We start from the raw sequence: 14800 nt of genomic DNA, 5'->3' as shown, positions 1-14800 counted from the left end.
TAAGAATAAAGTAGTATTTTTTTGAAATACGCCTATATATTTCTTTTTGCATTTTCCAGTGACTAAGCTACAACATACGGCCATAGCCATAAATTCACAAACGATGCGTGTTTTTGTGATGTTTTATGGTACCTGACTGTATGTATAAGTAATTTTGTTAATCACATTTCACTTTTCATTTTTTCTTTATTTTTTATTTTTACTTTCACATTTGGTTTTTCACCAGAATGAGTATTTTTAGCCAATTTCATGCTACCAGATTTTATGCAAGAGTAATTATCATAATTAAGTAGGTTTTCACCAGATTGAGTCTTTTTCTCTATTTTAATGCTACTAGACGTTATGCATTATTAATTGCATTTATCACATTATACCTTTTCACCAGTATAAGTCATGTTGTGTCGTTTCATGTTACTAGACGTCGTGCATGAGTAATTGCATTTATCACAGTTAAATGGTTTTTCACCAGAATGTGTCATTTTGTGTGTTTTCATGCCACTAGACTGTCTGCATGAGTAATTGCATTTATCACACTTAAATGGCTTTTCACCAGAATGACTCATTTTGTGTGTTTTCATGTGACTTGGATGTGTGCACGAGTAATTGCACTTATCACATTTAAAAGGTTTTTCACTGGAATGGGTCCTTTTATGCATTATCATGCGACTAGACGTTCTGCATGAGTAATTGCAAATATCACATTAAAATGGCTTTTCACCCGAATGAAGCATTTTGTGTGTTTTCATGTCATCTGATCGTTTGCATGAATAATTGCATATAACACATTTAAATGGCTTTTCACCAGAATGACTTATTTTGTGTCTTTTCATGCTACCAGACGCCGTGCATGAGTATTTGCACTTATCACAGTTAAATGGCTTTTCACTAGAATGAGTCATTTTGTGTATTTTCATTTTACTTGAATCTCTGCACACGTAGTAGCATATATCACATTTAAATGGTTTTTCACTAGAATGAGTAATTTTGTGTGTTTTCATGGTACTCGTCGTTATGCATGAGTATTTGCAAATATTGCACTTGAATGACTTTTCATCAGAATAAGTCATTTTGAGTGATTTCACGACGTGACCAGGACGAAATTTTGAAAAATGACCATCGTCACATTTAACATGCCTTGCAACGGAATCGGTCGTTTTCGCAATTGTGGTTCTGTGTATTGCTTTGTGAAGCAACATTAGGTCAATCGATGAAAAAAAATCAAAACAGATACTGCACACAAAATTTTGTTTATGAATTTTTTTTTTACCAGTTGTATAACAGCCACCAATAATTTTGTGTTTACTATATTCGATTGAAAAATATCACGTTTACTATTGTGACACGTGACATTGTTGTATCTTTCAACATGTTCCCCGAGATCTTTCTTCATATTATGTGCCTCAATGTGTAGGTCTTCGCTAGATGCTTGTGGTTCAGTCACGTCCCAGGACGATATGACACTCGCAACATTGGCCGGTACAGTGATTCTACCAATAATCTAAAAAAAAAACATTTAAAATTATTATTAAATTGAGATTTTTAAATAACAGTTTATTATAAGTAAAAGATCTAGGTAGAAATACTATACTTAGACACTGTGCTAGTGAACCTTTTTACGTAACGTACGCGTGCCAAAATTTTCCAAATATAATCATTCGACTATCTGACGTGCCGAGCAGTTTTTTATTGGAAAAAAATGAAAAAGTAGTTTTTTAATAATTCTATTAAAAGAGGGTTAAAAATAACAATGAGAGATTCTATCATTCACCGTGTTTCTAGACGAAGGCATATCTTTTATCCTTCAAATATATTTTTCCTGTTTTCAGGTTTTTCAAAAAGGTCGTCGGATTATTTTAACCACGCTTATTTTATAGATTTCCCATAACTGAACGGTTTTCCATTTTCAATGGCTATCAGAATTACTACTAGTAGCTCAACCAAGTTTTTGTTTCTTATTTGGGGCAGGTAATTTTGTTGGTACCAATTAAATTGTTTGTTACTGTATTACTTGGCTTGGTTATTTACACAGATAATGACACCAGAATTGCTGCGATCAGATGAGGCATTCTCTCGCCACAGTGGTCTCAAGCATAACAAATCGATCAAAATCAGAACTTCGCGAAAAGGCTTCCTCCGCCGCCTGATGAGGTGAGTGCGATAATATTATGTGTCATGCATTAAGCATTAGGAGCGATATGTTCAATTATATATTTTCATTAAACATAAATTCTTGAAGAGTATTTGCCTATTTTTTAATACAATACGATTTGTCATTTATGCACGAGTTGCGACGTTTGCGCATCGATTGGCAAATACCACAGGTAAAAATAATATTAAAAACTATAGAAAATACGCACAGCTATATCGTCACTATTTTTATTAAATTTATTAATATATATATTTTTTTAAATAAATTTTTATGTATTATATTAATATTATATCGACACCTCCTACGTATAGTATTGTAACTTCATAATCGCAACTTTACAGGAGAGCGGTTTAAAGATACAAAAGCTTGGTGTAAGTCGACCTTTTGAATGTTTTGCACCAAATTTGGGATGTCTATTGTCAATTATAAATAGATTTGTTTTGCATTTAAGGATATCTAATATTTTTTGTAGTTTATCAGAAAATGCTGTTACAACATTATACTGCGGAAAAGGATTTGTTCGAAATATTGTATCAAGCACATACAATAGTTTACGGCGGAACCTCTTACATGCATTTAGTTGTATGTGATACTTATCATAATTTACGTCGTCCTAGTTTTGTTGAAATATATTGTATATACTAAAAACATTTCGTTACCTAAGATTTTTTGCGTATTTTATATCATAATTCGGTAATAACAATAATTAAAAATTATGGTATGGGTCGTCAGACAGGTAGGTTGGAAAAAATACTCTCTAAATAAAATTACTTAATAAAACATAAAATAAATTTAAGTCTTTCATGACGTGATAAAAATTAAACATTCAGACAAAAATAGAAAAGAAACAATTTCAATCAAAAATCCAATTCAAGGAAGTATGTAAATATTGAAATAAAATTAAAAGCAAAAAATAAAAATTACAATCACTTCAAACCAACGTTCTTACGAATTCTTGGTAAATTAAAATATCAATAATATCAAAGTAAAATCAGACAAGGGAATAACAATGGGTGATTAGATGGAAGGGTGCACTTCAGGTTAAAATATACGTGAAACTGAAAAAAAATCATTATGCAACTATATTTTTAGTTTGGAATTAATTTTCAATTATATGATCTGACAAAAGAACCATGCAAAATTTTAAACATACAACCAAAAAGAAATTTTTTACACTGGCATAATATCAATTATTAAGCTGATTTTATTTTCATCCTACGAGAACACAATTTGGTATAGGTTTTCGTATTCACAAATAATAAAATCAATCTTCCTCAGAATCTGCTGGTGGAATTTCAGTGGTAGGTATTGACATGTATGAAATTACTGAAAAACTTGAGATAACTCCAGGAATGATTCCACTGTTGCACATATTCAGTAAATCATCTGTCTTAGCTTTTGGAATTGGCAATATTTGTGATTAAAGAAAATGAAGTTTCTCGTTGCGTGGGCTAGGTGTTACTTTTCACGACCATGGTCGAGTAGACAGTGCTAGACAAGTCGCACTTGTAACTAATCTTAAACGGATCATTGTGATTTTATAGTAATTTGCATTAGTCCATAATATATGATATTTTAATAGAGCTCTGAAATCAAACATGTCAACGTGATTGATCCCTACCACATCTTCGGGTTTTCTCTCTTGTTTTGCCCATCTAACTAGACAGTACCGTTCTGGAGGTGCAAAAATTTGTTTGTTTTTTGAACATCTTTCAATCAGGGCTTGAGCGCAGTCCTCTTCATTTTGCGTATGTCCTCATTCCAAAAATGTGTACTTTACATTAACATTATATTTATGGACCGCATAAAGTCATGTTAAAGTCATAATTAATGTGATTTCTGTTTGTTAGACCAAAACCTGAAGTCTTTTGCTCATTGGGCACAATATTTGGTTACAAAATTAAGTAAGCAACTTGAGTCCTCATTTGCACCTCGTTTGCCTTCAGCCTTCTGCTACATGTATAATGTAGCAACCATTTGTGTGAATTGAAAAACAGTGAAATTGAAAACCGATAATTTACGTTTATAATAAAATATACTCAAATTCCCGTGAAGGGCATTCTGCCATTTGATGATTGAACATCATGTTTATCAAATAATTTGAACTGACGATCAAGGTTCTTGCCATAAACTGGGAGTTGCTCAGTGGATGCTACTCTTACTTGTAAGTTTTTGAAAATGTGACATTGGTCACACTGGTCCTTTTTAGGGACATAGTTACACAACACAATTTAAAATTTTCATTGATTATGAATAATTGATACTGCCTTTCTGTTTGAGCTTTATGTGTGTATATTGTGGGTTCATACCATTCATTATATAGTTTAAACAGAGGGATAAAATCCAGGTCGCCATCCAAGTAAAATTTGCTTGATCGCTGTCGAACATAATATGATTCGTCCGGTTGGATGGACTTAACATGGTCGGAAACACTGATTTTCATATCATAAGTTAATACAACATTATAATGTTTGTGTCGACTTCGTTGATCAGGTATTAAAACGCAAGTTTCATTATCCACCTTGTCCAAAGCTGTGCATACGAATTGGTTACAAATAGAGAATGTAGCTAGAAACTTTTTTTGCAGACTTTTACCAATTCTATGTTATTTTCATTTCGTCAGATGACATTTAATGGTAAAACTTCGCCACGAATGAGTTTCAGTAAAAACTCTGCATTGCTTTTCATTTATCGCTAATTTAGCTACATATTTCCACTTTATTTCGATCACCCAAAACCTTAACCATTAAAAATGGGGTTTTTTTTAAGGATTATAAATCTCATGCCTTATGGTAACAGTACCTCTTTAGGTGATTTTTCATAATAATAGCTCTATATAATTTATCCAATTACTTTTACTATTAATCTTTTCGAGAGAATGTAGTCTGTTTGTATCAGCAACGCTGGCACTAGTCTCATCATCGGCACAAATAATGTCTAAAAGTTACATTATCATATTTTAATTGGCACCTGGAGGCAGTAGTGACTCTGTAAAAAGCAAAACAACTAAATAAACATGAATTTATAAAAGTTATCACACGTATACTATTGCAACTAAAATTGTATGTCGCCGTATAATATGATAAGTACTACATACAATTTATTTTACTAAAATAAGCACGACGTAAATTACCATAAGTGATAGATACAATATTTTTTTTCAGTTTTTTCCGACGTAAAATATGGTAAATATTACATACAATAATAGTTACAAGCAAAGAAACGACGAAGACAATGGTAAGTATTACTTACGATACTTTTTGTTGTCGTACGAGAAAAAAATTAAAAATATTAACTTACCTTGAATTCTAAAGTCACAGTTTCCCTGGGTAGAATTTATTTCGTCCATTTTTGTTTTACTATTATTATCCGTTTCTATAATATTATACGCTGTACTATTAATTGTCCCATCTGGCCTTCACACATTTTTGTGAACGCATAGATTTTCTATCAATTTTTGTATTCTTGACACTAAAGTGCTATAGATGCGGGCATATTGCGCAATTTTCATTGGCATTGTCTAGATCTCTTCATTATGGTATTTAATATTTACCAAATCATACAAAAAATACAATATAACCAAAAGTTCACACTGGTAGCGGTGTGTCACCTCCCGTCCGAAGTGAAGTATCGTAATTAGCAGTAACAATACACCCGCGCGGCAAGATCTCCGTGTGTTTCCCGCGTATAGTATTGCTAAATACTTTACCATACTTCACGTCGGAAAAAATTCAAGATATTTGAGATACAATAATGTGCAATGCTTGAAAATCGCACTTATAATACAATTTTTGAAATTCTGTAAATTGCATCATATGTAATACATACTATGGATACGAAAAATGAAAAAAAGTGAAAAACGTCATTTTGTTAGTTACAATAGTATACGTAGGAGGTGTCGATATATTAATATAGAATAATGATTGGTAAGCAGTGGGAGGCGCAGGAGAGGTAAGACCACTCGTTGTCGGGAAGTTTCCGATTGCTTGGGCTTAAACTTGAGTTGGCGTTGCACGGAGTGATCGATCGATTAAAACCGACTGTGGTGCTGGGTGGTGCAAAAAGGTACATAATCTTTGTTTTTACTTCGATTTTTGGAGTCCCGAACATACATCAATTTAAATCAAGCACAATCTTAAAAGGCTTGACATAATCATAATTATTAATAGATACTTATATCATTTTATAAAACGCGTCTTCTATCAGAAACCGTGTTTTTCAGATCTATAATTCCACTGGGTACAAATTAATTATTGTAATGTCATTTAACACTTTCTATAAACCTACTCGATATATGTGAGAACGTGACTATGGTGTGGTACTTTATTTAATTATGAAAATCAAGAAAGAAGTTATCGTTGACTTCATGTATGACCATCTCTAATCTATTGTCTGCTGGTTTGCAGTTGTCTTGAATATGGGATTGGTTTGATTTTGATAGATGAGGTACATCATAATTACTACACTAACATTAACACATCTTCCACAAACGTAATGTACCTATAGCTCAATGCTACATAAGACATTTTTTGGAAATCGATGTTACCACCGTTTTTTGCATGAAGAAATAGTTTGAATTTGATAACTCGCTCTGTTCTGGCAGAACACACTTACTGGAGAATACTAGTTTTGAGTAATTTGACTTAGAAGTTGATAACATATTTGAAATGGTCTATCATGTGAGTTTATTAAGTAATCGTAAAAAAGGATGACTTTAAAATAAAGACTGTTTATTTATTAAGAAGGTTTCCAGACGGTAAAGTTTGAAATAAGGAACACTTAGGTATAACTAACTCAATGTAATTTTTTCGTATTAGTGTCTTCTGCCAGAACAGTGACGAACTGACGAATAACAGGAATGTATATTTATAACAAAATCAATGAAAGGTTAAAATTTGATTTGCTATTTTTTGATAATTAAATACGAAACGAGAAAGACCTTATAGTTATGTTGTTTTACGGGCAATCTGGGATCTAATTTTGACAGCTGAACAGTGGGATCACTCGTTTGAGAAATGCTTGTGCATAAAGATATGCTCAGTGTCTCGTATCTTAAGTTGGAGTAATACTGTTCACAATATTATGTATGGATGAAATGACGCAAGTAATTTTTAAGCACGTACACGTATAAACTGTTAAAGTTCATTGAAATTAGACCATTCAAAATATTTTGCGGAATGACGAAACCACAGACTAACTTAGTCGACATGCCAGCATGTGACGTGAGCATAATGTCATCGCAGCATTATTCTGCTACATACAAACAATAATGTTATGACAAAAGTACTTTCTGACAGATTAGGTCGATTGGTCATCATCAGTGACAGACATCACATTCAAATACTGTAGTTGTACGAAGCGTGTGTAACCGAGACGAGGATAATATGTACCTTTTGAAATTTAGTCACAAAGCTGTGATAGGATACATAGATAATGGAAGAAAATATCGCATTATATACAATTACCTGCTGTACTGGTCCGTTATCTGAATGCGAACATCCAGGTGTTGGATCTTCATCATGCTTCAAATACACTCCATGACGATCGGTCATATATATGTCGAAAAACCCGTTTCTTATGTTGGCGTCCTGTGTCACAGGGTGTCACAGAGTGTAAATACGATGTCATAGCTGTCATACAATATGTATGTATAAATGTCGGAATGGCATAGATTTGATCATAGACACTAAAACGCTCTTAGCATATATGTGCCCGATCGTCATATAGTCTATTTGAACCTTCATGGAATGTGTGTTTTGCGTCTGCAACGAACTCTCGTTTAACGTCAACCAGCTGGAGGTCAATCTCAGGATTAATTTCAGCGAGAAGCGTTGTCGGGTTCTGAAAGAAACGTTATACATTTTTGTAATCATATAAAAAAACAATTTTGAACTCGCGTACCTATTTTATAACAATACTTACTTATATAATTGAGGTAGGTAGCTGTCTATATGTAGGTATGTCAAAAGATTTTTGAAAGAAAGTTTGACATCCTCGTATGTTCTTAAACAAATTGTAAAAAAATAAACTTATCGTAGGTATTCTGATAAAATAATTATAAAAAATCACAGGAAAGGACTTAATAAATAAAAACTAACCTCAAAATCGCAACTGAAATCGTCTGAGTTCTCCTGCTTTATATAGGTGCACGTGTCAGTGCTGTTTTGATGGCTAGTTGTTACATCAAACTTGTCTTCAGTACCAGATTGGTCTCTATCACATTTTCGCTTAACTTCCATGTTTGCGTATCAACAATCGTATGCAATGTGCTAGAGACAACTTGACAACTTTCTGTTCTGTTGTAGTACCTATTATATAAGTATTGCCGAAATGCAGTGAATAATATTCCGTGTAGCTATTATCTGATAAACAAGAATGTACCTATTAAATTTTGTAGATATTATGGTACAGATGCTAATGACAAGAACACCGACTAAACGTAGAACACTTAGGCCATCCTCCCACGGCGCAACTGAAATCTGATGGAACTGGTTTGTAAAGGAACTCATAAACTGACCAATGCGATGCTTCGCACACGGCGCTACTGAAACCCAGTTGAAATAATAATCACATAATCTCAAACTGTCAAACTGGACTATCAGCTGTGTTGAACAAAAACTGACAACATGCGCGCTGCAGCGTTTACATAATGTTATTTTAATTTTCCGATTAATATTTAACCAATTTTGGTAAGAAAATATGATTTTTCACCGAAATCTTATGATGTTGGTACCACTGTTTTACGGTGACTGGAAACTTCAGAGACCGCGCGACTAGCATGTCGCGTCTCTTCGCGACCGTTTTGAAGCTGAGAGATTCCAGTCTCGCCGTCAGCGAGCCGCCATTGAAATACATTAGCTAGATACTGGCTGGAATTTTAGTTTCAGTTCCGTCGGACTTCAGTTGCGCCGTGGGAGGATGGCCTTATCTTAACTAAAACGTATGTCCTGTCGCTGGACACTAGGAGAGAGTGGAGCCGTCACCGAGAAAAAGATATCGTCAGTGTTGACATTATAGGAGAAAAAAACCCAACTTGATTTATTTGTTATTTTATACTGAGATGCGCTGTTCTCGTTATGATTGAGGAAATGCTGATGATCATATTCGTACCATCGTTGTGTTTAGACAACAAAACATACATATTATTAAAGTGTGTCTCCGTGTCAAGTGTGTATTTTTATTATAGGTAGTTCTCACGAAAATACTTTTCAGTATTGCGGCAACACTATTCTAACATTACCTTGAAAGGATCCTGTCTGTCACGTAACGCGTTGCTTTTGGAAAATATACCCTTAACATGGATGTAAAGCAAGAATGTGATGGAGGACACTCAGATATAGAAGGCAAGCCTTTGTTTGATACGCTGACTAGCCACCCAAACAACCCGGACCCTCGCTTTCATGTTACGCAAGAGAATGCGGACGTTTCAAGTTGCAATTTCGAGGTTAGTTTTTGGAGACTAAATTCTTTTACATTTTTTTTAGATTGAGATTAATAACGATAAGTATACTATTATAATAATATGTTGCTTTTTTACAAACTATGTAAGGACATTCGATGACATTAAACTTTGTTTCAAAAGAATACTTGATTAAGCAATTTGACAGCTACGATACATCTGTGATATTATAGGTTAGGTTATCTGCTTAATCATGTTAAATATAATTATTATACATTGTTTATGGATGTTACAAGAACAGAAACTGGTTTTACCGTGTTTACAAAATAAAATAATTACTTCTTTCAGTGCCCAATGGCTGACCTCTCTAATATAAAATCTGAGACAGATGATCAACAAGCCGTCGTCAAGCGCGAGATTATTGAAGATGTTTCACACCCATAATATGATGATGAATACCCTCAACCGGGTTGTTCGCATTCAGATTACAGGCCAATCGTAAGTAGACATAATGTGTGCTGTCTTATAATATAGAAGGTTGAAATTTGAAAATGCATCTTTGAAACTCATTACACCATTATTAATTCGCTCCAACTTGTTTCATTTGTTGGTTTTAGCTTACACTAATAATATGTTAATACAATATATGTGTTGGTCTGTACATCTTTCGTTAAATCGTGAGTATTTAATTATGATAATTTATACATCACAATCATTCGAATGTAAAGCAATTTTATTGTCAATAGGTATCTTAAATTGCGATCCACTATACGGTAAATTAATCTCCCGTAAGTGCCTTTTAAGTCATGCAAGGTAAGATATGTAAAAAAAAAAAGTTCATTTGTTATATTGTTTAAAAAAAAATTGCTTCCAGCAAAGAGGAGGTTTATCGCACGCATCCCGACGCGTAAGCTGCTCGGCCATCGTTACGTTATTTAGGTGATCATTAGTTATTTTATCAAGAAATATCAGGAATAAACATAGCACAGTTGCAGAGTGAACATATTTCAATTATCAGTCAATTATGTTATCCAATCTTTGAATTTGCATTCAAAACTATATTAATTTTGTGGTATATGGCCACCGCGGAGTTCTTGACGAAGTGCATTCTGTACTTCCGGTTTTGGGCCACTTTTCGAGCACTGCTGGCGTATATTACAATAGCACTAACAATGTTGGTTTTCAAGGCGTCAATTGTGTATGGCTTATCAGCGTCACCTAGCCTCTCTGGAAATATTCCATATTAGTCAAATCGCACGACTTTGGCAGCAAATTGACAGGTTCATATCATAAATAAACCTGATGCAATATATCAATGGTTGCGGTCGTATCCTGATACGTTGTTTCATCCTGTTGACACCACATCCTGTACGGATCAATCCCATCCATACGTGCAACAGCAACAAATATCATTGATCATGGGCCAGTGCCTTATGATCTCCATTGACCGTAACGCGAGCTCCCACCTCTTTTTTAATAAATGACGTCCGATGATTCCACCAGCATGTAAACCGCACAAGCTAGTGCATTATTTTTATGTAAAGAAATCTGTTCTCCTCCGGATTGGACCCCATATGCGCCAATTTTGTTTATTAACAAACCAAGCGTCATCGCTTAAGTAAAACATTATTTATATCTTTGAATCGCTGTTCGATCGTCACTTTATTCATGATTTGCCTGTCTAAATACTGATCATAAGTGTCAAAAAGGATGCGCAGTATTACAGGTCGGTTTGACGATTAACCCTTTCGCCAGTTCTATTTAAGCAAAAAGTGAAACTCTTTTTTACCATTGTGGAATCTTGAAAACAGAGGGTAATGGTATTTCATACGAATCGAGTTGAAATATCACGAAATCGGTGATTTAATGTAGTACCTAATTATAATATTTCACCTGCCATGAAATACAAAATGTCGATTGCCTTTTTCATCTTTCACGAATGTAGTTATGTGCAGTGGATAAAAATTCATCTCTTAAGTAAGATATTTTTTGTCCACTTCTCTTTGTATGTAGTGTGTATTTTTAGTATGGATACGTGATTGCACCTCTCACCCTACTATACCTTACATTATACAATCAAAAGTTTATGGAAAATCTAACGACCAATAATTAATAGGCGAAAGCGGGATGTGCCGCAAGAGTGGGCAAGCCAAACGTCATTAATTTAATTCACAAATTAATTATGGGGATGTTTAATAATAATATTCCAAATTCACGAAATATTGAAATCATCCGTAGAAGTTTTGACTGGATATAGTAATTTTGAGTTTTGTTGTCTAATAGTCATTCCCACACCCCACAACACTTTCTCCAATATGGAGATTATCGTGTAGTGAGTGTTCTATTAAATGATGTGGAATTTCGAAGTATGATATTAAAATATTGTTTATACTATTGATCGAGGTTGTCTGATGAGATTTGAATATTTTTTGTGACTTTTGTTTCGCCCTTAAGCTAGGCAGGTGACAGTCACCCAGATTCGACTAGCTCAGCTATGTGATCTGGGGGTCATCTATGTGAGGATCTTGGAGTACATAGTGAAAACATTCGATGATGGTGCTTCACTACAGTTATTTTAACTAATAAAACTCACGTTCAGTATTACGATATGTTTTGTTATTGCACTACTATTATTCTATGTTCAAGGTTACATATAATTTATATATTGTATAATTTATAATTCTTAGAAAAACTGTAAAAAATATATATATAGTTTATATTTATAATTATACGAACTTATTCGTAGAATTTTATTGAGTATTAAAGTCCAAATCTGTTTATAAATATATATTTATTTAATTTTTATTAACTTATAAAAGTCTTAATAATGTCTTAATATTATAGAGTCGCTAATTAGAAAGTTGGAGAACCGCACACGCAATTAGGATGTACTTGCGGCATCAGGTTTGGCCATAAAAAGACGAGATACGCTGGGCGATTTAAAGTTTTACCTCTCAAATAGTTACATCTTGAATAAGAGAAGTTAATAGTTTACATACATAATGAATCCTTAGCTCATCGACAGGAATTGTAAGGATATGCGTTTAAATTTTATCGTTATATCGTCCAGTTTTGAGCTTTACAAACTATGATTTTTCATCTCTATTTATGTTCGGACATACTCGTCTAAAGGATAGATATAAAGTTATAAAGCCCTAAGATTATCTTAGTCTATTGGTTAATATATTATGTTCGCCTTATATCTAAGTTTATATAAATCAATCATGGCATCACGAATAATTATTCTGCAAGAAAATTTTGATTAATTCTGTTTAAGCATTACGGTATTATCTCGCTCACTCGTATGGAGTTTTCTATAGAAAATTGCTCACCTAGTGTGTGCTTTTTCCACTCACTACACCTTATACTTCAAACAAAACGTGTGTGCAAATTTGGCCCGAGCGCTGGCTCTGTCTGACATACGGAGTTATATAGCAATTATAAGAAGGAGACCTTGCACTATATTATTAAATTTTCGTAAATTCGCATTTGCATATGCTGCTTTTTACACGACTCTATATAAAAACTACGTATTCTGATACGTCATTTTGATTATAATATAATGGCAATTATATAATAATTATTAATTTAATCGAATCTATACAATGAGTAATGACATATTAAATTTGCTCGGTGATCTTATGACAATACAATTAAACATTTAAATACATATTAATTCGTTATGCATACCAGTAATACCTATAAATATATTTAATTATTCCTATATACTACATCTATAATACTTACCGCTAAGATCGACTCTTGGCATACACAGCCCATCCTGAGTAGTTGCTAAACTGGTCAGTATAAATTGCCGGACTTACTCCTTGGTTCTTACTTTGGATTTGTTATAGGTTGTTAACGTCATTTTATTAGCGACAGTATTTATTATAAGGCTGAAATATGCAGTTATGTCATCAAAATTTCACGTTCACGAACACCAACTGAAGGTCAGTGCTCTCTTACGTGTTGGTGTCACAGGCCTATGCACACCCTCCAACGACACTATTGACAGTTTACTCTCACTTCGTTATTTAATAATGTCTGCAGTTGCTGAAAAGGAAAAAAAATACAAATGGAATTTAATAACACATAACAATTGATAATATTGAATTTTTTTCTAGGTTTCTACCAAGGCAGTTTTCACAAAGCATCACGATACTGGCGACAGTCAACAATCCTCAGATGATGGAATCCAGGATAGAATGATGCAGTATTCAGAAGTCACGATAGATGAGAAAGACATTAAAAAAGAAATCTTAGAACGCGATACTCCGAAGGAACTTCGCCTAATTCTGAGGAGAGTAATCCATTTCTCACTTAATTTAATTTGCTGCATTTGTAGCGCAGTTTTTGATAGCAGAAGTGCTCTAAGAACTCACAAAATTGCTCACATGGACGTGATTGATGATCAAAATCAAGTGATCGTATTTTCTCAACATTGTAATATTAAAGCAAATAAAAATGCAAGTACTGGTGAAAAACCTTATAAATGCAATGTATGTTCATATAGATGCTCGCGACTTGGTCATCTCAAAACACATAAAATGACACATACTGGTGAAAAACCTTATAAATGCAGTGTATGTTCATATAAATGCTCGCAACCTGGTGGTCTTAAGATACATAAAATGACACATACTGGTGAAAAACCCTTTAAATGCAGTGTTTGTTCATATAGATGCTCGCGACTTAGTGATCTTAAAAAACATAAAATGACACATACTGGTGAAAAACCTTATAAATGCAATGTATGTTCATATAGATGCTCGCAACTTGGTTATCTCAAAAAACATCAAATTACACATACTGGTGAAAAACCTTATAAATGCAATGTATGTTTATATAGATGCTCGCAACTTGTACATCTTAAAAGACATAAAATGACACATACTAGTAAAAATCTCTTTAAATGCAGTGTATGTTCATATAGATGCTCGCGACTTAGTGATTTTAAAAAACATAAAATGACACACACTGGTGAAAAACCTTATAAATGCAATGTTTGTTCATATAGATGCTCGCATCTTCGTTATCTCAAAAGACATAAAATGACACATACTGGTGAGAAACCGTATAAATGCAATGTATGTTCATATAGATTCTCGCAACTTGGTTATCTCAAAACACATAAAATGACGCATACTGGTGAAAAACCTTATAAATGCAATGTATGTTCATATAGATGCTCGCAAGTTGGTCATCTCAAAACACATAAAATGACACATACTGGTGAAAAACCTTATAAATGC

General features: G+C 33.5%; 2 long non-coding RNA genes across 4 annotated transcripts; one reads left to right on the top strand and one right to left on the bottom strand.

Annotated features, from left to right (window-relative positions):
• Positions 1-201: 201 nt before the first annotated feature.
• Positions 202-9121, bottom strand: LOC147077274 (uncharacterized). 3 transcript variants are annotated; one of them, XR_015069795.1, is made up of 4 exons: positions 8861-9121; positions 8248-8511; positions 7615-7990; positions 202-1498 (listed from the first exon to the last, which is right to left on the bottom strand). It is a non-coding gene; the product is annotated as an uncharacterized LOC147077274 (long non-coding RNA). The 3 variants fall into 3 exon arrangements; XR_015069796.1 differs by having other exon boundaries at positions 9084-9121; XR_015069794.1 differs by having other exon boundaries at positions 8248-8960.
• A 283-nt stretch (positions 9122-9404) lies between these two features.
• LOC147077273 (uncharacterized) lies at positions 9405-13780 on the top strand. The gene is made up of 3 exons (XR_015069505.1): positions 9405-9593; positions 9897-10046; positions 13673-13780. It is a non-coding gene; the product is annotated as an uncharacterized LOC147077273 (long non-coding RNA).
• The last annotated feature ends 1020 nt before the right edge of the window (positions 13781-14800 follow it).

The sequence above is a fragment of the Rhyacophila brunnea genome, unplaced genomic scaffold, assembly GCF_057557595.1.
Source record: "Rhyacophila brunnea isolate RB1 unplaced genomic scaffold, BYU_Rbru_1.0 scaffold_13, whole genome shotgun sequence".
In the NCBI taxonomy this organism is placed as follows: Eukaryota; Metazoa; Arthropoda; class Insecta; order Trichoptera; family Rhyacophilidae; genus Rhyacophila; species Rhyacophila brunnea.
Note: the sequence above shows the minus strand (reverse complement) of the source record. Positions and strands in the feature narration are given on the sequence as shown.